At 39.8% G+C, this 22,754-nt stretch overlaps 1 pseudogene; it reads right to left on the bottom strand.

Moving 5' to 3' along the window:
• LOC139663822 (uncharacterized) overlaps positions 1–22,705 on the bottom strand; it is a 66,739-nt pseudogene extending 44,034 nt beyond the window's left edge.
• Positions 22,706–22,754: the final 49 nt, after the last annotated feature.

The following is a 22,754-nucleotide window of genomic DNA, read 5'->3' as shown; positions in this document are numbered from 1 at the left end:
CAAGCATAAAAAGAGGAAAATGATTTGGAGGTTGTTTTTTTTTTTTATATCACTAATCTCTTCTGTTGAGTTTTTTTTTTAAATGCATCTTTGATCCGCCTGGTGTTGAAACTGTACGGGCATTAGCATACCCCCCCCCACCCCCCCACCCCAACTCCAACCCCCCACCCCGGCCTTTGAGGAGCGGGTTGCTTTCTTACTTTCACATTTAATCCAATTCATTATTGCGGGCCCCCCTCGGTACACTCAGCTGTCAGGGGAGACAAAAGCCCTGCCAAATATGGATGCGTTTTTGTTCCCTCGGATTTGTGCTGCTCTCCCCTGGGGATACCGCACCCCCCCACCCCCCCCACCCCCACCCCGCCCTCACCCCACCACCTCCCACCTCTCCCCTTCAGGCGAAAAAAAAAAAAAAAAAAATACCTGGGGCTGTTCATTGTGTCACCTCTTCCATGGGTGGAAATGGCATTCAGGATGGAAGCATGGAACTGAACTCCATCACAGCGGAGGGCATTTTCCTTTTGAGGGCCTGATGCTAATTGATTATAAAAGTCGCCGTACTCGCTCAAAGGCAGCGGAGATCCGAAGGATGATATTAACTATTGATTGATGAATATGGGATGCAAGGGAGCAGAGAGGGGCTCGATTATGAAGGGAGAATGTGTTTAATTTTTCATTGTATTTACGAATGCATAGCTGACACACAAGCTCATAGACACACATGCACAGTATTTGCTCGTTGTGTCAATATGTATTGTTATTTTTGAACCTTTAATTCAAATCTACACCTGGCAATTTCACACGTCGGTGGCTCCGAATGGCAGCGAGAGGTAACTGTTTGAAAAATTTAAACTTCAATACCCAGAAATCCTTTAACATGAAGTCAGTAAACTGCTCATGTTTACAGCTGCGGCCGGTCTGTGATGTTTTATACCAAAGGATACCAAAGGGACAGCTTGTATTTCATTCTTGTGGGCGAAGAAGTGACCATTTCCGACTTTCTTTTGGGCAAATAGGAAGAATCTGAAGTGTTTCAGTTAATGGGGATTGGACGCTCTTCTCTAAGGCTGATCATGCCTAGTTCAGCTTTATGCATGTAGGTAAATGAAGAAGAAATTCCTATTCCTAACGCATTCTACACGCAAAGGTGAGAGTCAGCCTCCCCCGTAGCCCTTCTACTTTTCTTAATGAAAACCTTCCGGAAACGACATATGACAAGGCCATTGTTCGACAGGGAATCTTCGGCGGAGTACTGTCAGTCACGGCTCTTCAGTTCTCTCAGATGTTAGCCCTCTGCGGCTGCACTGCTACCAATTACCCAGCGTGAGTGATAGGCAGTGGCGTGGAGGGCCTGGGCATACACCAGGGTCACCGGCGCTAGGTCTCAATTAACCACACAGCTACACATGGGATCTGCATGGCCCTTATCTCGTATTTATAGAATAACACAGAGACAAACACGGAGCACTGTCAAGAGGCAAGACCCCCGAGGTCAGGAGCATGCGTTGTTGTTACTGCTGGATATTTGCAGCTGCTGCCCAGGGACCCGAAAGCAAAGGGAGAAAAGTTGAGTTGGGAAATGTAAGGAAGCTTTAGATCCTACGCAGCTGGAGCGCTGCTTTCTTTGCTTGTTAGGCTCCTTAATTTAGCAAGCAACCACACCCACAGTTGGTTTTCTTGGTGGAAAAGTTCATTCATTATAATTTTGTATTTGATTCGCTGCCTAATTACAAGCAAACCAGGGCTAAAGAAGCTCTCATACATACATTGACTGATAAGAGTAGTTCAGTTATTAGACAGAGTTTTGGACCTGCTGCATATCAGATGTCAACATCCATCTCCCTATACCCAGAACGCCTTGAATTTTGGAGTCGTTTCCTGTAGTCGGTTCAGATTACATTCTCGAGTCTCGGTGCTGTTATTTGGTGCCACCCGAGTTCGTTTGGCCAGGTTGTTCTAACCTGGCCAAACGAACAGAACTAAAGCTCAAGTTCAAATAAAACCAAGTAAACCACTTCTAACATGCTTGGTGTGAACGCACGCTTACTGTAGCTTTAAACATGGATGTACAAAATATTTGGATCAGCTTCTTAACATTGAGTTGCACCTCCTTTTGCAAAGTCCGTGTCTCTTCTTCCTCAAGGTTTAAAACCTTTGTCTAACCTGCCTCCTCCCCTTCATTTTGGGTATATTGACTGTTGATTGCAGTTGTGTGTGTGTTTTTTATGCTACACAATAAATTGAGGACATTGAAGTTTTCCAATCTACATCTAATCCTCATCTACATTCTTCATGAGTGAAGTAGATTTGATGGCATCATAAAGGTATCAGGGCTTTCACCTGAAATCACTTGGTCAGTCTGTTTCATGGAGCAATATTTTGCAATATTTTGTAAACTCAGTGTTGTGCAAATGCAAGTTTAATGAGATTAGAGAGCATATAATTATTCATGCTTTAGGTTGTCCATTTGTGCCATTCAGAAATACGTTCTTTTACATTTTCTATATCATCATACATCATGAAGTATTCCTTTATTTTTTCTTCTTTTCTCTCATTTTACCAAAAAGCACTCAGAATCAAAATTATTAGTATACAGGAATTTACCTTGTTGACATTAGTGCAGACTCTTTACAAAGTTCACAGTACATACTGACACACACAGTACAAAGACTACAGCACCTCACATACAGTGCGGAGAGAGCAGACAAGCTACTGCACCACAGAGTGGCATCTTATCTTATCAGCAGAAACAACAGATGAAAAACACACTATCACAAGAAAGAAAGAAGGCAATTTCTCCTTTGAATAATCTCCTTCCTGCACACCAGCCTGAATGTAATGAGCTTTGGCAGATTAAAAATTGTAATCCGTGTGCTAATGGCCATGGCATTTTTGTCTTGTTTCATTATGGAGATTTAATGCAGACAGAGGAGCTTTCAAATCACTTTTTATGACAAGTGAAACGCAATCAATGCCTGCATTAAGAGGTTTGTTAGGTGACTCTTAAGGCTTTGTGGGATTCCATTTGCATCTTAAATCTAAGAACTAACAGCGCAAAAAACACAGCATGCATGCAGATGGGTCTAATTATAGTAGCTTCTGTCTTCCGCAACTTCCACACATTATAATGGTGTCTGCACTTGACAAGAATAGCTACATAACATATGATAATGTGTAGCAATGGGAATAATATGAAAAACAAGGTCATGCCCCATGGTCTACTTGTGACGACAGGATGCAGTGTGGTTCCAAATGATCTGTGAATACTAATTGAGTCGCTGTATAAGGAGCATTTGATTGGATTCGTATAGTTGCCTTCTTCTGCTACATGCTCTCACGATTGCCTTTCAAGAGATTTACAAAGAGCCACGCACACGGGTAAAAGCTTGCTGTCGCTCCATGGGTAACAAGCACAACTTGTTATCCTCAAAGGTCAGTTTGGTATCTTGGTAACACATTATGGGTGGGTGATTGATTGGTTTTAGTCTGGTTGTTAATAGGTATTGGTATTTTTTTTTTCTATAAATAAAATCACTAAAAAACTGCTTCCATGAGAAGAGGTCCAAAAAGTAGTCAAAGAAAAATGACAAGATCACTGATTGTGGCTGAGATTGACCCAAAAGCTTTGTGTGAGAGAAAAAGTAACTATCTCCCTTTTTAGAGTAGACAACACAACAGACAGACACATCTTAACCAGACTGTACAGGAAAAATAGAGATAACTCACTGCTTTGTAAATGTGTGTGTGTGTGTGTGTGTGTGTGTGTGTGTCTGTGTGTGTGTGTGTGTGTCTCTCAGGATAAATGGACCTACCTTTTGGAGTAGACAACACACAGCCATCTCCAAGAAGACCCTGCCAGACGCAGTCGCAGGCATAACAACATGATCGCTTGTCATTTTTGAAATAAAAATTATTATAATTATATGATTGCCGCTGGTGATGCGTAAAAAAAAAAAAAAAAAATAGCGTAGTTATGTAGAGAGTAGGATTATTGTGATATCAGAGACTAATACAGAATTATACAGAAAACACGTCTCATCTGAAATATGGGAAGAATAATGATTGTAATAAGTCAGGATCTGTGAAAAGGGTCTGAAATCTGTGACAAAATGGACGTACGGTCACCCTCATTCCATCCCCCCTAATTGAAATGACATATTTGCCCAAATTAAATTCTGGTGTCGTGTATGAACACTTCTCCACACACAAGAAGTGACAAATCGAAACTTAAGAATGAAATACAAACTGTCTCCTAAACAGCAGAAAGCAAGCAGTCCATCCAGTGAAAGTTGGATTCATCATCGTTTGCCTCTCATCTCTTTGGTTTCTCTTGATCACGTTACAGGATTTCTGGGTATTGAAGTTGAAGATTTGCAGTTTGCTCTAACTGCTATTTGGAGCTGCCACTGTGCAAAGTTGCCCAGTGCAGCTTTAATGTTAGGGTTAGGGTTGCTGTAGTTAGGATTATGTAACAACAACTATAGATTTACAGCTGGGCAAATAAAATAACTCTGATTATGGTTAGGGTAACGATTTAGCTCATGGTTACATTGTGAGAAAACAACTTGGCTTGCCCAACATGGAGCTTGATCTCACAGCTCTTGAACTTTATGAGGAACAATTTATGCTATTCAGCCATAAAAGCCCCACTCCCTTTAAAGCCCAAAGTGCTCGGTGCTGTTAGATGATCAAACAGCTTTTGTTCACATTTGGCTTTCAAAAACACACTGCGATGGTTTCCATGTAATTTCATATGAGTGATATACTGTTTAGAGTGTCGTGCTGTGTTATGAATGAGTGTGCTATTTCATATTATTACTGTTGAAATTATTGTTTAAGGAATTAGTAAGGATAATATCTCACCTTGTACACCATCCACGGCTGTCTCTGACATATTTGGTGCCTTATGCAAGATATTAGAATAGAGTCAAGGGGAGGCTGCTGAGCAAAATACTTAATTCATATAAAAATGGAGTGTAATTATTTTATCCTCCTACAAAAAGGAGCGGTACTTACAGTATACTATACATAGACCTTACATACATCAGATACCTAGTTCTACATCTGCTCGTGAGCGCACGATATGTCTTTCAGAGAATAAGTGCATAAGTTCTAGCGTATATATTGTTGGTATCAGGTTTAAAAATGTGTGGTTTTGAAAATTAATTTGCTCCAAAACGACTCATTTTTGTATCAGCATCTATTGGATCATAGGAACTTGAGATGCTGAAGCGCAATGACCTTCTACCTCCAAGCAGCGCAGAGGAGAGAGAAAACAGGAGAAAAAGCATTCTGTTTCAAACTGGCCTTGACAGGTTTGACTTTTCAAAAGGAAGAAAAAGCACTTCCTTGATGAAATGCTGCAAGAGAGGAAAGAACAAAGCATGAAGCGCTTCTTTTTTATTTTAAATCTCGGAAAAAAAAAAACCCCAACACAAAACCATTACACTCAGCAAGAGAGGAAGATGGAAGATTGTCTTGCGTTTTTAGAAAAGACTACATAGGAAATAGGAAGTAGATAATCAGAAGTCAGCAGATCTTCCACATTCGCTTCATGCTGACAAGATGCAACCAGCAAGGTATGATGCTCACCATTTATAGCTGAAAATATTCCCCAAGTCATAAGAGCTATAGAGGGTACCTTTGAAGCATAATAGACCCAAGGATAGCTTTAATGGTGTGAAATGTGCCACAGTGCAGTTAAACACTCAGTGAAATACAGACCTGTCAGGAAAATCACCCAAATCAGGTCAGTTTTGCACTCAAGGCAAATGGACAACTCTAGACCGGACAGATTTCATCATTGCCTGATTTACAACCTCAAACCACTTAATGTCCCAAACGCCACATTCGCATCATAAACTCATTTGTTTTCCTATCAAATAACTACAATAAATCTGAGAAAAAAGGGGGAAAATGTGGATTGAAAGGTCAATTTTTCTTCTCTGCTCTCATCTCTCTCTCATAGAGGTATAATGTCCAAGAGATGTGGGGATAGTGGGGCGGAAAAAAAGGAATCTGATGTTATTGCACCAAGCCTTGCCCTGCAAATAGGTCTATACAGACTGATAAAATAAAATAAAATCTGTTGTGAAATTATACTCGGACTGGTATAGTCTGACTCAATTTCTACTGTTGAGGAAGAAATGGAAAAGCACCTATTCTAAGGAACATTCCTATATGTAACCTTTGACCCGTATTTACACCTTAAGTGCCTAAAACTCAAGAATATAGAATCTGTTTCACCATTATAAGATTAAACTCTAAAAGTAACATTGTGTGTTTCTCACAGAACTGCAAGTCTGGAATATGTAAATACCCAAATAGAAAACAAGACCAAGTGGCCTTGACAAAATAATAACTATCTTCTAGAAGAAGGTAGTCGCCTCTTAAAAGTGCTAGAAGTATAATTATTATCATTGGTTGTTCAGTCTTGTTCATATGACCTAATACCTTTTGACCAATAGCTTTATTATATTCTATCTGTATTAACATAATCATGATATTCAACACTATAAAACTCTGTGTAATCATCCAGATTTTGAGTTCCTTGGCTCCCAACCTGCAGATTGAATAAACAAACTGTCAAACTTTCACTCTCTCATCCTGAGTTTTCTTCCACACTACAACAGGCTATTTCTTCAGAAGATACAGAACAAAACAGTTCATTTTGTTAGTCGTTTTCTTTCTTCACGTGGCTTGTTGAAGACCTCCATGACCCCATTCAAATTCCTGTGGTTCTCTGAAAACACTGCATCTCAAAAACCGATGTTTTCTTCACCAGGGACAATCCCAGTCGAAAAGAGCTTCAGCCAAAATGATTCAGGCGTGTAGCAGGTGAATGGTCAATTTTAGGAGAATGTCTACTTGTGCAGAATAACAACATAAAAGTCAAATTCGGTAGAATTCCATTATTACCGTTCACACCAAGCCTGTTTGGAGTGATCTGTTTGAACTCTGGAGCTCTGTTAGTGCTGTTTGTTTGGGCAGATGAGAACAACGTCATTCAAACTCCGCCTGACAGTGCAAATCTCTGTCCTCTTCCAGGTGGACTGCAGTATAGTTCGTTCAACATAATCCCAACCAACTACAGGAAATGACATCAAAACGCAATGTTTTACAGGTATAAGGAGACAGATGTTGACATCTGATAGCCAGCTGTTCCTCATGCTTGGAAAACCTAGTAAAACAAAATGAACCGAGGGAAAAACCGCAGTCTGGACTGATGCTCATATTCAGCTATTTCTTCATGTGTTCTTACCTGGTTCAGACACCAGAGAAGGTAAATTACGGGAAAGAGCAGAGACAAGTCCATCATACTTAGCTAAAGTTACAGGGACTAGATTTGTTTTGACTCGCCCTGCTGCCAAAATCTCTAACCTGGCGGGATGACAGGTTACTAAAACTCTGTCCAATAAATGTGACTTTAGTTAACAAGCCCTGGTCCACTTGTAATTGGGCAGTGTGAATCTAAATGAACCAAATACAAAAATGCAACAAAGTAAACTTTTCCACTATGGTTTGAATTAAGGAAAACGAACTGTAGGTGCGATTGCACAGCAAGATTATGCATCCGGGCCCTGGATCAGATCCCACTCTGGCTTATATTCACAGGCTCAACTCCAGACACACATACACACCTGGAGTCATATCAGTAAACAAAGACCTGGAGCAGAGCCTTTGTTTGAGATTTGATCAGCTGTGCTGCTCAATCCCATTCCTCGTCTCAATGAAAAGTCCATTTGGATGACAAGCAACGCTGCCTCCTCTTCTCATGTGGGCTTATAAAACGAGGCTCCGCATGGGAGGCCGAAGACAACTTGTTTTCCATCCTCAAATAAGATGAAAGAGGCCGTCGAGATGCATTAGATTAGAGTTTCAAAGTGGCCATTAGCCTCTGTGTGGGGAATCTCTTAAGAGTCAACAGAAATTGTATAAAATTCCCCAAGAAATACATCGACACAGGCAGAGAGAGAAGAGAGGAAGAGGAGCGGCCCTGGATGTGCATTCATGCCATTAGGGGTCTTTACACTTTGCCTCAATAGAAGTGTGGTGGTCAGAAACAAAGGAACGATACCATTTAAATTTCAGATAAAGCTGCGGCACTACACGGAGGCAGCCATGACCCACGTGGTGCTTATTGTGCTCCGAGGCATTAATATATCTATGGCTACTTCAGCAGTAATAGACTCATGGGAAATAAACTCGGCAGCTCCATAACCTTCTCTGTTCCACCCATGGCAGTTTGTTGGAATTACACTCTACTTTGAAATAAGGTCATTACAGACTCTTTTTTTGGGGGGAGAGGATGGGGCATGAAATAGTAAAATTGCCTACTAAATATGGTAAAGATTAGATAACTGCCTTCCTTAAGGGAACGTTGGGATCCTCTCAGTTGGTAACTTGGCAGCCATCACATCTAACCTCATGGCTGTCTTTCTAAGTGCTTCACAGGCTTGAGGTTGGATCTAGTGGTAAGTGGTTTTTAAAGGTGCTACAGTACATCTTTAAACATCAATATATCATTGTCAAAATAATTGCGATACCTTGGTATAATTACTGTGAACAAATGAGATAATGGTTGAGGCGATTGGTAGCCTGTATCGCACACCAGTGGTATTCTTAGGGTTAGTGTTTCTTGAAAATTAAGACCACATTTCCCATAAACCCTGTTGTTTTGTGTCACAAACAGGATACTTGTCTTCCTTTCCCCCTCCCCGGTGTTACATCGCATGCATTTGTTTTCTGCGCGGCTTTACTGAGGAAGATAAACATGTTGGAAGAGATTTTTTCCATCGGTCTTGGCTTTACGGCAGCTGTTTTGTGCCGTAAAGCAATCCAGAAGATTTCCTGCAAAATCCAACCTGGTGGTTGACAATGGAAAATGCAGTGTAGAGGCTGAAAAGTCTTGTCAGTGATGACCTTGTTTGTTTATGGTAATTATACTAATGTCTACTTACTTACTAGTAATGATTTATTGATGTTGGAATGCTACATGTAGCACTTTTGCTTCCATTGATCACTTGGTGTGATGTTTGCAATGTGTCTGGTTTTTATTGTGTTATTTTCATTTGTTGTTAACATCAGATTATTTCAATTTTGTGAACAATAACGGGTATTTCACTATGTTTACTATGCAGGACATCTTAGTTTAGGTGATGGAGAATATGTAAATGTTGAGTCAAAGGATCTGTGCTGTAATCCTCTCTTCCAGTCATCTCCTCCTCTCCTCTCCTTTCCTCTCTTCCGATCCTCTCCTCTCTCCTTCTCTCCTCTCCTCTTCTCCTCTCTTGGGAGAAACTTTTAGTGGGTATTCATTCCTTATTTCCCTGGTAACTTATAGATCAATGAATTCACATTTTCTTGAATCCACTTTTTTGTGTGTATTTTGTGCTGAAATCAATACACCCTTAGTGGGCTTTCAAAGGTTGATGAAGCAGAAACACAATTGATCCATTAATAAAACAGTAGAGTCCAATCCATACTGAACAAGCGAATGTACAGTACAATGCACACACACACACACACACACACACACACACATCACAAGCACACAATCCACACTGGTGGGCTGAGCCAATGCTTGAATAATAAAAGGTCAATGATAATAAGATGTCCTGTCGATGTACCTTTATTGAAGTAATTGCACTTGTTCCATCTCCTCACCTAACATCTGCCATCTCCTTGCCAAGAGTATTCCCACCTCTCTCTCTCTCTCTCTCTCTCTCTCTCTCTCTCTCTCTCTCTCTCTCTCAAAGTCAAACTCAAGAAGGCTTTATTGCCATGAATGATGATCAAATCACTGTTGCCAAAGCAATACAAATAATGAAATAATGATAAACATGCATGTAAAATGTGTTTTGAGTGATAAAAATAGTGTGGATAAGAATTGTAATAACTGAAATAATAAAGCAGAACAAAACGAGACATAGACACAATAATCATAAAGTATCTGAAATAGAAATACACAATTAGTGAAAGACAAATATGATTATACTAGAAACTATTTTTCATGGAGATTAGACTTTCTATGGACATGGTGAGCAGTAATGAATTCAGCAGCCATCTCTAAAGACTGAATTTATTTTCTCTCTCTCTCTCTCTCTCTCACTATAATTGCCAAGTACAACAAATGCACATAAATTTGTCTCAATGATCAGAGACATATTCATACTCTTTCATACTGCATGTTTCTGAAACAAGCTAAAAACAGCTGTGAATGTTTGCAACCAAAAGAGGAGATTTGTATTTTGAATTGATATTTGTGAGGAGAGGACACTGTTACCATGAGCCCAATTTTCCCACACCAGTTTCCCCATGTAAGCGCTCTTATGGTCTGCAATATGAAACATGGACAGCGTGTCTTGTTTCGCACCAAAAATAAAAAATCTCCAGCGTAGGAGGTCTCTTCAACCTGGAGCAGGAAAATACATTCTGAGAGGCCCCAGCCCTCTTAAGACATTGCATGATGGGAGGTCTATTTTCTCTCAATCTTTCTTCTCTCCTTGTCAAGGGGTGGGCATGTGTGTGTGTGTGTGTGTGTGTGTGTGTGTAAGTGTGTGTGTACGTGTGTGTATTGGGGTGGGAGGTGGGTGATAGAGTCACTTCAGAGTGTCAGATCCTTACACAGATTAAAGGAGAGCACTTGAGCGTTTTCATTTTTCAATAGCTAGCACTCATCAAAATAATGAGAAAGTACTAGGGACAGGTCAGCTCCTAATTTGAACATTGCTATTTTGAACCTTCCTTTATTGTGTGCATGTGTGTGTTTGAGTGCATGTATGTGTGTTCTCTCTGACAGCAAGCAATATATCTTTATTGCATTTTTTCTTCCTTATAAGGTTTTTCTTGGGAGTTTTTCCTTGTATTTCAACATGCTCTTTTGTGTGCCTTGTGTTGTATTTTGTTTGCTTACTGTATTGCATCATTTTGTATGTGACTGTTGATTATTAGTTAGATCTAGGTAGGCTCGTTCTCTGTGAAGTCCTTTGAGACCTGCTGTGTGTGATGAAGGGCTATAAACCTGACTTGATTTGCTTACAGCATTACTGTTTGCAAATTCTCTTTACTCTCTTATTTAATTTATTTAACCCAAGGTTAGTCCTGCTAAGAACAGGGATTTCTTCCCTGTAACATGCAGCACATTTGGTAACAGAGAGAACAATAAACACATTTCAATATAAATAATTTGAAACAGAAAAGGTGAGAAAAAACAAAAAAAAAACAAAGATAGGTGGTAGGAGGAAAACAGTGAGAAGAAGCTGTGGCACAATCAAAGGCAATAAACTTAATCAAAGCACTGATTTTTCTTCCCCAATAAATCCATTCTCCCTAGCCTAACAACTGCTTTAAACACACTAAGTGTAACCAGTATTTTAACCTCTAATAAACGTGCATCTCTTTTTGAGTTGCACCAACAAAATGTCATTGTCAGAGGGAAACCTAATTTTTGTGATTTTCATGTCTTTACATGAACTGAAATTTTACATAGTCTTTTATAGAGGGATTTCAGATGATGCAACCCTCTGGCGCCATATTGGAGGTCCTCAGCTGTTTGGAAACTGTAAACAGCTGATTGCATAGCTGTGTCAACAGAAAAAACATGGTTAATTTCTGTGCTATTTTTGGAAGCTAACCATTTTGTCACTGACACATCTGATCCACTTTGTGTTTAGATAATGTCAGCTTGTTAGCTAGCTAACCATCAGTTAGCAAACCCTTTCTTGATGTAGGCCTACCCCTGATTTACACACTAGCTAACGTATGTAGTAGAAGCTAATGTTAGCGTGGCTGGTAGTCGCATGTTAACATTAGCATTGGTTTGCTAGGTTAGCCTGCTGTCTAGTTAGTTAGCTAACAAAGACAAAAACAACTGTGCGGACACTTCTTAAAATACAATTCATAGCAGTTTGCTGTGTCACAGTAACAGTAAATTTGGAAACAAATCTACCTCATTAGACTATTCGCTTTTACTTATAAAGTTACTAAATTTACCTACACCCACACTACAAGAATCTTTTTCAGATATCTCCCTTTTTTTTTGTCTGGTTATTTATTTAGCCATTATTTGCGCACAACCAGTTCTCCATTGGGCCTCCATGATGGCTCCAGCTGTGGTTGCTAGGAGATTTGTGAAGCAACTGTAAAGCCTTGAGTTTCAGAGATTCAAAACCTACAAAATCAAAATATCACCAATGCAGGATTGTTATTCAGAAGAGATGCTGCTTTGTCTAAAAAGCCTCCTGCATGTTTAGAGCAGAATCATGTTAAACTACCTCCAGTGTTTCTTGTCAGGCAGCGAAGGAACAGAACCGCTCTCTGGTTCATCAGCTGGTGTGGGCAGATGAAAAGGAGAAAGGAGAAAGGAGACTCTTGATGGCCTCTCCAGAGACCAGGGGACTTCTATTTTTGGTACAGTGTGATAGCCTGCCTGCCCCAACACCCCCACACACACACACACTTCATTCTGTTCACTTTCGGGTTGTGTATTGCTGTGTCCTCATGTATGACTGCTGTCGATTGAAAACCTGTTTTCTCCAACATGTCATCTTCCTTATTTTCAGATTGTGTGATGTGTTTTAAAGAGTTTTGTAGACCCAGTGATATATTACAGTTTTCCATGCAATCCCTCAACTCCAGCAAAAAACATGCAAATCACCAAAATTGGCATTAAAAAGTTTTCCCCTGGTAGCAGCGATATCATTTTACTTCACCCTAAATGCTTGAGATTCGAGGGCGGTCAAAGAGAGCATTACAGATTAAAGATGATAGAGTGTAAGGAGTAAAACTTGTGCGTATGCTGTCTGTGCTATAAGCTTATACAGCATTTACATGCTTACAGCTAGCCCACACATTTTTTCCAGGAAATCTATCTATCTATCTATCTTCTAAAAGATGACATTTGCAGTGCAGTGATGTGTAGTGAGGAAACAGAGGGAATGAGAGGAACCTTTGTGAAAGGGCGGGTACATGCAGAGACTCACATACTGAACAGGTGGTGTGCACAGTGGATGGAGAATGAGATGTGTTGATGTTAATGATGATGTAGACGACGCCTCCATGCAATGCTGGATAATTTTATTACTCCATATGACACTCGGTGCTAATTCACATATATGCTAGCAGTATTAGGTTCCTTGCTGTTGTTTAAAACCACATTTCATATAGTAGTGATGCCCTTATCCTGGCTGACAGGCTACGAGTCCCATAGTCTTTGGTTGCGTTTACCTATAAATGGAAAATCACATATTTAACCGTAAAGATATGTAGGCTACATATGGAGAGGGAAAAGCAGAAAGGGAAAAGTGACAAAAAAAAACGCACGGTGCTGCACACTCATCCACTACTTTTAGATTTCATACAAAACTGCATATTTAGATTGTCTATAAACCAACTTTGAACATCTTTTTTGTTTTTTTGTTTTTTTGCCTGAGATGATGTTGGCAGCTAACAAACATGACGAGAGACTGTAGCAATGCAAGCCAGTTAGCTGTACTCAAGTAGGCTGACAGCTGCAAGTACAGCTGTACCCAATAGTTGCTCTGTTGACTGATTGATTGAAATATTAGATGTGGGTCAAAATGTGACCGTCACATAGGATTAAAAATCTAACATTCTTCTTAGGTGTAAATGATACATAACTCTAAAGCCAACTTACACAGCTGACCCGGCTAAAAATGCTGTAGTAGAGCCGGCAGAATTAATCATAGTCAATTTCCACGAGCTTATCCACTTATTTTCATGATCTTCTGTTGTTTTAAAACTAGGTCATTTATACGTCCGGTAGATTCAAGATGTTTCCATTAATGTTTCTAGTTTTCCTAGCTTAAGTGCGTGGATCAAAACCAAGTCTCTATTATGCTAGCTTCTCTCTCACCTTAAGTAGACGGCGGTTTGCCACGGTTTCCCTCTGACAGCCCAACTTCCACGCCACCTTGTGCACAGGTGATGGGACGCTCGTTGTGGCGCGAGGTGGTTACCATGGTTACCATTGTATCTGTACAGGATTTTCTCCGGCTTTACACAGAGTAAATACCAGGTAACATCCAGCTTTGCTCCGGCTTTTCTTCAAGCTTTTGCCTGGCTTGAAATGAACCCCAGGTCAGATCCACCAATTAATAACCCAGAGTAAATGTCCTGTGTAAAGACGACTTTAGACACCGTTCTCCTATATGCCACTGAGAGACATCTTGCTGAAAAGTGCTTATGAGGGGCAGAATATCACTCTTATGAGGATAATCCTAACCTGTGTGGTTGAAGAAATCCTAACCCTAACCCTGTAATCAGACACAAATTAAGTAGTCTCACAAAATAAGGCAAAATTACCCATACTGCCAAACTTCTGGTAGCCTACTTTTGGTTTAGTATCTGGCCACGATGGCATAATACCCAACACAATGTAAAAGACGAGCATGACATTCTCTGCATAACTTTGACACTCATGACCATTGAAAAAGTTTCTATCTCAGTTGTAAATACATCCCAGTGAATAGCTTGCCAGAAGTTCCCAGCAGTGCGATGTGGGGTGTTTGGGTATGAAGGCTGGGCCTTTGTGCGGAGAGCCCGAGGGCAGCGGAGCGTGGCTCTTTTAGGGTTTGATTTATAATTGAAAGCTGTGTTTACATCCGCTGTGCAGCTTCCAAAGCACAGAGTGCACTTCATAGCCAGATGAAGGAGGAACCCAGAAATTGAACCCATTAAAATTGGAATTTTTAGGGGACTGGAGGCAGGGGGCGAAGGTTGGGGTAGCCGTAGAGCTCGCTGTTTACATTTAGTGGTACAGCATTGTGTACACTAGTGCTACTCTGAAAGGAGGGCGAGGAAATGTTAAATCACCTCTGACAGTTGAGAAATTGACCGCCTCTTGGCTTTCTCCAACACTCGGGTTGACTCTCTGGGTTGCGACGTTGGTGGAATCAAATGAGCAATGATTATAGTTGGTCTATTATATGTAATTACAGATACACACAGGCCATTTGGGGACAGGCTGGGTACAGCTAACATGCGAGCAATGCTGCCAATCTTTCTAAAATGCCTGCTGGAGTTACAAAGACATTATTTCTTACTATTTTACAGGCTGTTGACAGCAGAGACAGCCACTTATGTAAATATCAACATCATGACAGCTTAACAGAAATACAAAATAGATGTGTCGATTTGGTTTACAAATGACGATCCTAAACTGTGATCTGGTAGGGAATCTATGAACAGGGGACAAGTGTTAACCCTGCAAACCGTTTTTCCTGCTTTAATTTGTGTGTATCTGATCAAGGAAAGGAAAGTTAAGTGAAATGATTTTGTCAAATAGCTGCCATTTTTGTTCTCTATCAATTTAGGAATTCACATACTGCTATACACACACTGGTTTAGAAACTTTCAGTAAATTCTTGTGAACACAAAAAACTCCTAAAGCTGGAAAGCAGACTAAAGACTTGAATCTATGTTGCAATCAAGATATAAAGGGTTTCATGCCAAAACACAAATTGCATACACTTTTTTTTTTTTTTAACGGATGCAATAATCATCACAGATGATTACATCCTCTAAATTGTTGCTATTTTCTAAGTCAAAGGCTCCGGGTAGCTAATTAACTATAATAATATTAAATACTGAGTTACTTTCATGTCAGCAATCACTTTGTCCGAGTAGGCGTCACCTTTTTCAAATAGTAGATGTCTTATTTTGGAATAAAACTCTTCATGCACTGATATTTAATGAGAGACTAACTATATATAACAATCGGCTGGTTGTTTGTGCAGTTCTCAGTTCTGAATGTAGTATTACCGGTTGTAACAACAGAAAAACAAACAGAAAACTATCCATATATCCCTATATTTTTCATTCTCTGTGGGTCTGTAAATCCATGTTACATTGGCAGTACAGAGGATTGGACAGCTACTGTACACCAGACAGCAGTCAGTGTTCACTAATACATAATGAACTGTCACAGACATACAGAAACATATCTGAAAGTGCTGAAAGTCAGTGTTTTCCCCCTCCAAGACCAAATCCAACTCCACAAATAGAATCTTGACTTTCACTGCAGTGCAAATAGTGATCCATGTATGAGATTATAAAGTATTCATGCAGCTCTATAAAGTCTGACACTACTGTTCTTTGCTCTGTTTACCTGTTTTGCTCTTTTGAAATACAGCTGAACAGCTGAGGCAGATTTTGTGAATTGGATGGATTCAGCTCTCCATCGCACCTACTGGGTCTTTTCATTCAAGTTCTGATCCCAGACTGTATTGACTGTATATTACCTTACCTCCATGTCTATAACACTGAACCATTGACATCCCTTGCTCTGACACACTCTCTCTCTCTCTCTCTCTCCTTCAAGGGCACTATACTGTGGAATTTCTTTTATAATTTTAGCTTTTATAACATTCATGACGCTGTTGTGTAACACTTGCGACCTCTAGACCTGACCTGAGGCTACTGGAAATATTCCATTCAATAGTGTATTACACAAATTGAATGTATTTAAATTCATCTCTGCACTAAATCGACTCCAAACCATCTAATGGATTTCTAGCTGTTTCCGTGCTTTTAAAGGCAGGGGGCTACACCCTGTGGGCTTTTGGGAGTATTACATTTAGAGACATCACCTACTCTACAACTACTGTAGAATTAAATTTGTCTGTGCACTAAATCAAACCCAGTTTATCTCATGGAGGCCTATGAGATTTGAATCTTTAAAAGGCAGAGGGCGCCACCCAGTGGTTTACTCAGAGCACTACAGCTAGAAATTTCTTTGTTTCGTTCTTTTGTTTTGAGGAGGGATGTTTGCATGACCCCTTTTAAGTTTTTTATTTATTTATTTATTTATTTATTTAAACAGCACAGAGTAGCAATTTGCATCTATTATTCTGTCTTTATCACTGTGTAGATAAACTAAACTGAACAGACACTCGTTTTGTTTTAAGGAGTGATGTTTATGTTTATTTTTTTTATGTTACCTGCACAAAGTAGCAATTTGCATCTATTCTGTCTGCGTTTTTTATCTTTGTATTTTATTGTTTATTTTTTGTTTCACTTAGTTTCCATCTGGTATCAATGTGCAGGTAAACTAAACTGGACTGAAACTCTTGTGAAATCCAAATGTAAATAATGTCAAGTACTTTACATGTTGTCATAGCTAGCTGTTTATTATATATAAATAATAACCTGAGTGTTATTTGATACCTTGTCATACCTCCTTATCATGGATAGAAATGTTTCTTTCAACCAAACATTTTCTTGCTTCATCAGGGTCTTAGACAGTCTTTTAAAGTGTAGTAGTTTATAATGTTTCCCTACACCCATCCTGATTCTCTTTAAAACAGCATTAGCTGTTGAGATGTATTAAATTCTGGTCATTAGAAATGCCATGATATTATCAGAGGTGTAAACAGTGTTGTAAATACACAATAATATTGTGTAAGTACATCATGAAAATCCCCATAATAACAATATATACTGATATTGTTACAGCTGATATATTTGATAACTGATGCAGGTCGCCTTGCTGTTAGCAGGATCATTCCATAACCAAAAAGTCACAAGTTCCATTCCCACTCAACAGCTAATGTGTCCGTCAACAGCCAACGTGACTTGTGTGTCACGAGTGTCCTTGAGCAAGGCACTAAACCCTACCTGCTCACCCAATGCAAGCTTTTGGATAACAGTGTTAGCTACATGCCTAAAATGTATGCAAATGTAATGATGCCTTTGCAGTCACAGTTAAACAAACACCTGATTATTCTTTGTGAATGTGAATAGCTAACAGTGTAATATGTTACCTCCATCTGTAAATTTGATAATGTGAATAGCTTACAATGCACATTTACACATCTAGACACATTCGGTACATCTGCTCTGCCTGCTGTATACCTGATAATGTGAACAGCTGCCGATGCACATTAGATGATCTGCTCTGTAAATCTTTCTTGGCTGGTAATCAGATTTCTTGCAAACTGTTAGAGTTACCGCTGCTGTTACACCTGGTAATAACCATGTCTTAGCTTTGGCGTCATCATCTCTACTCTCACAATTTGAGTCTTTATCAACAACATTCAATGCAATTTGAAAAAATGTTGGCACACTGACGTTTGTGCTTAATATTCAGATAGCTCTACAGTGTGGTAGGAGATTAGTTGTCTTTTGTAGACACATGCAATGATCCAACGATTAGGCTCTTTTTAAGATTTTCTTTTTTCAAAATGATAAACAAGAAAGAAACTGAATGTAGAACAGATGTACCAGACCTCATGACCGGCTTTGTGTTTGAGTTTCTTTGAGAAAAGAGATTGTACATCGGTGTAGGTGACAACTTCAACTCAAAAGCGTTGCTATCTTTGAGCCTTCAGAAATTTCTGTTGGCATTTCACAGCAGCTGCACAGCACAATTTCAATGCAGCCTTTTATTTCCAGCCATGCATACAGGAGACTGGAAGAAGAAAAAGACAAGAAAATATAATTGGCTGGATATTTTAATCCTGTTCTCTTTGTTCCCAAGCAACATTTCATTTGAGGAAAGGGAGGCGTGGGAGTGGTATTATCCCAGCTGCTGTCACAGATCAATGGCCTGGCTCATCAAACTGAGCGTCAGCATGCAAACTGAAATCAAGGTTTTGAATATTTTATGAGCTTCATTGGTAGAGCTATAAAGCAAAGGTATAATTCATATCTGATGCCAATATTTCCGCTCCACTACTGAATGATCGCCCTAGATTTATCAATTGCAGTGGTGTTGATGCATAACTTCATTACCGCAGATGGACCCAGGAAGAGGCAGTTATGTCATCTCAGCTTTATGGAGTACTGACATCACTTTTTTCTGCAGGACCAAGTGGGGTTTGCAGTAGATAAGTCATTTTGCTTCTCTGTACAACTGAAGTAAAAAGGATATTTATTTGACATAGTACAACCTTTTGATAAATCAAGTGCATTGGCAACAGAAAGAAAAATATCACATAATTTATTTGTTTGCAGATTGACTGATAGCCTGTAGTGGTAATAAGATTACTGAAAGGCCCGTTCACTTTAAAAGGGCAGCCACCCGTATTTCCCCTCAAACCCATCTGTGTCATAGATGTGGTGACATGCAGGAGTAGTTTGGTAGGGACACTTAACACCTGAGCTTTCCAAAGCTGGAAATTAGTTTGTGTAATGCAAGAGGAGATGTGTTTCATTTTTCAGTCGTTGTCTAACATATGTAATTTAGACTGTCAGTGTATTATGGGAACTATGGGAATGTTTCATGGTTGTAAGTATATAATTGTGACCTGAATCTGTCCCCATTTTCTCCTGTTGTGACAAGTGACAAAAATATTTTATACTGTAAGTACGAGTTGTTTAGATAATCTAACAATGAAACCTATACTGTATATGAAATTAAAGTATCTTGTTTCTTTTTCCAGCTGTTCTGTTTTTACACAACAGTGGTGTAATACAATAGAGCAGGAACCAAACCCACAAAATTTTGAGATACCCCTACCCGGGGTAGAACAAAACATGACCTTGTTTTTTCATAACTTTGACATGTCCCCTTCATGAAATGGATGGTCATAATTCTTCTTTTTACTGCAAAAGTCATTAAATTCATCAATGAAGTGATTCACCACAAAAGTGCAAAAAAACGCCTGCCCTGAAAGAGGGACTACCAAATTAATCCCATGTCATTTTCTACCTACTGGTTGTATTTACATCATATTTGCACTGATGGTCTACAGGTAGTGTCCCTACACTCCAAAGCAACCAGAATGTCAAAATATGGTTAAAACAGTTATGAAAAAACAAGGTCATGTAAAAACTAAGGCCCTTTTTGACGGTTTGTTCCTGCACTACAAATGTAATCTGTAATCTGCAGATGCACCACTAAATGGCAGTGTTCCAGTAAATGTGCAATCCACAGCATTGCCACTAGGTGGTGGTGGTGTGTAATTTACACCAATAATTAAAATCAAATAGTTTCATTATATTAAATGTATTGCTCATCAATTGTTATTTATTATTGAAATACTACTCAAAAACAAAGAAAGTGAAACATTTAGGACCACAACTTGTTGAGGACCAGGACAAAATAAACTGACTTTGTTTCTTCCCTCTTCATCTAAGGAAAAAAAAAATGTTTTTGAGTAAAAGAATTTGAGAAATTATGGTAAATCATTTGTATTTTTTTGTACCTCTAATTCCCAGTGGCATGTTCAGGCCATTTTGACTGGGGTGGCCGAGGTGGGGCACAGACTCAGTGCAGGGTGGCACTGTGCATGGCATTTAAGAGGGATGTAGGCAGGTCCCACTGCTGTGTGGGCATTGAAAGGACATGTTTTAATCACTTTTTGGATTCAACTGTTGGAGATTGTGTTTGCCGTTCCCGGCAGCTCTCCAGTGAATTAAGTCAGTGGTTCTCAACATGGGGTCCAGGGACCTCCAGGGGCCCATGAGGGGGTTCCAGGGGGTCCTCAGCAAATTGCTAAATTGTTAAACTTCAACATTTCATTTACAAGAAGTTAACACAATTAGAGAATGTAGAAGAATTACTGTTTTAGTCATAGATTCACTATTATCTCTCTGCCTACAATACAGATAGGCAAGGAATTCTGGACAAAATCATATCTAACAATAAAAATATTCTCAGATTTGGGTCCGCTAGAAAAAATATAATCAAATGGGGGTCCGTGGCCCTAATGTATACTAAATTAGGGGTCCTTCACTGTAAAAACTCATAGTGCAATTTAGTGACTCATCTTTATCCATTAACACAATGTATATAGATGTGTTTGTCAATTTCAACTTGAAAGTGCTAATTATGAGCTTCATGACTTAAAATCATGAGTTCACATCTTGAAACTTAAAATTCTGAGTTGAACGAACACCTTATAAAGCATTCACTAAACTCAACACTGTTAGTTTATTAGCAGACTTCCCAGTATGCATTGCATTCAGTTTAACTCTCCAGAAACTCTTCCTTCTTTTGGTTTGAATGAAGTTACAGGATAGAGACTTGTTATGTATGTATGTTTGGTGAATCATAGGTCAATTTCTGATAAAAAGAAAATACATAATTACAAAACCATGATAAAATCTACTATCTATCTTATCTATGTATCTGGGAATTCACAGTCAAGTAACTTTCTCTCTGATGCACATGGCAAGTACAATCCACTACAAGTAAGTGTATTGTAGCTGCATACTATATGCTGAACTGTGTATTAATCATGTGATACAAGAGAAACTTAAACTTAGCAAATCTCGTGAAAAAATAAATAACACTGGATTTCAGTTCATCAGTTAATGCATTCAGCTTGGAAACATGAATCAGCATGACTAGACATTTGTTGATTGAACTTATTGTCTTAAGTTCACTCAGTTAGCTTTTCTACATTAGAACAACTAACTAATGATCTTTGACCAAACTATTCAGTACTACTTCAGTCAACTCACAATTTTAAGGCAGCAAGGAAACTTGTGTTTTTCTTTCTTTCCAAGGTCTTTTTATTAATCAAAGTAACACTGTGCAATACAAATTGTGCAAGGTATTTCCAAATTTTTCCATTTTATCCCCTATGAACGTTAAACAGGTGGCCTGCTGCCAATAACAACGACAACAAATAATAAATAAATGATATTGATGATAATAATACAAAATGCAAAAATAAAACCGAAACATAAGAAGCAAGAATAGCAGTAATGAATCAAATAAATAAGTAAAAACAAACAAACAAGCAGACAAAAAAAAACAAAAACAAAAAAACAACAACACAGAAACAAAAACAAAACAAAACAAAACAAAACAAAACAAAAAAAAGGACGGGGGAGGGGAAGGTGGGGGTAGGGGGGCTACTCAGCTACTCAGTGGCATTAGAAACTTGTTTTTTTAAGTTGGGGATGTGCTGTTGATAATGTGAGCAGCCTCAGGCTGAAAGCACTGAAAGCAGTGTGATGTTACAATGTTAAAACTCCAAGGTACAAAGCCTACAGAGCGTGCAGCGGCTCACAGAGGTATTTCACTTTTTGGTGCAATGGAGGCGACTAACGAGAGAAAACAAGACAAGAGGAAAAAGCACATGGAGGTACAGCAGAACACAGAGCCAGAGGATGTCCAGGTAAGGCCCGCCCACAGCACAGCAGGGCACACAGCCTACCTGGAATTCCCTGTGGAGAGAAAGACTGGGCTCCTGAACCCAGGAAAAGGCCCAGGACAAGGAACAGACCTCTGCCACGAAAAGGCACAGGTCCAGGCCCAGGTCCTTGCCATGAACAGGCCCAGGAAAAGGCACAGATCCAGGTCCATACCCATGAACGGGCCCAGGAAAAGGTCCAGGACCAGGAACAGGAACAGGCCCAAGCCCAGAAACAGGCCCAGGAAAAGGCACAGATCCAGGTCCAGGAACAGGGCCAGGAAAAGGCACAGGTCCAGGTCCAGGTCCAGGTCCAGGCCCTGGTCCATGCCCATGAACAGGCCCAGGAAAAGGCCCAGGAACAGGCCCAAGTCCAGGCCCAGGAACAGGCCCGGGAAAAGGCACAGATCCAGGTCCAGGTCCAGGTCCAGGTCCATGCCCAGGAAAAGGCCCAGGACAAGGAACAGGACAAGGAACAGGCCCACGAAAAGAGACAGGTCCAGGTCCAGGTCCAGGCCCAAGTCCATGCCAATGAACAGGCCCAGGAAAAGGCACAGATCCAGGTCCATGCCCATGAATGGGCCCAGGAAAAGGTCCATGACCAGGAACAGAAACAGGCCCAGGAACAGGCCCAAGCCCAGAAACAGG

Source organism: Centroberyx affinis, unplaced genomic scaffold, assembly GCF_046629955.1.
Source record: "Centroberyx affinis isolate AG114_WGS23_722 - 3 ecotype Tasmania unplaced genomic scaffold, CSIRO-AGI_Caff_v1 ptg004126l_1, whole genome shotgun sequence".
NCBI classification, from domain to species: domain Eukaryota; kingdom Metazoa; phylum Chordata; class Actinopteri; order Beryciformes; family Berycidae; genus Centroberyx; species Centroberyx affinis.
This window is presented reverse-complemented; position numbering and strand designations above follow the sequence as displayed.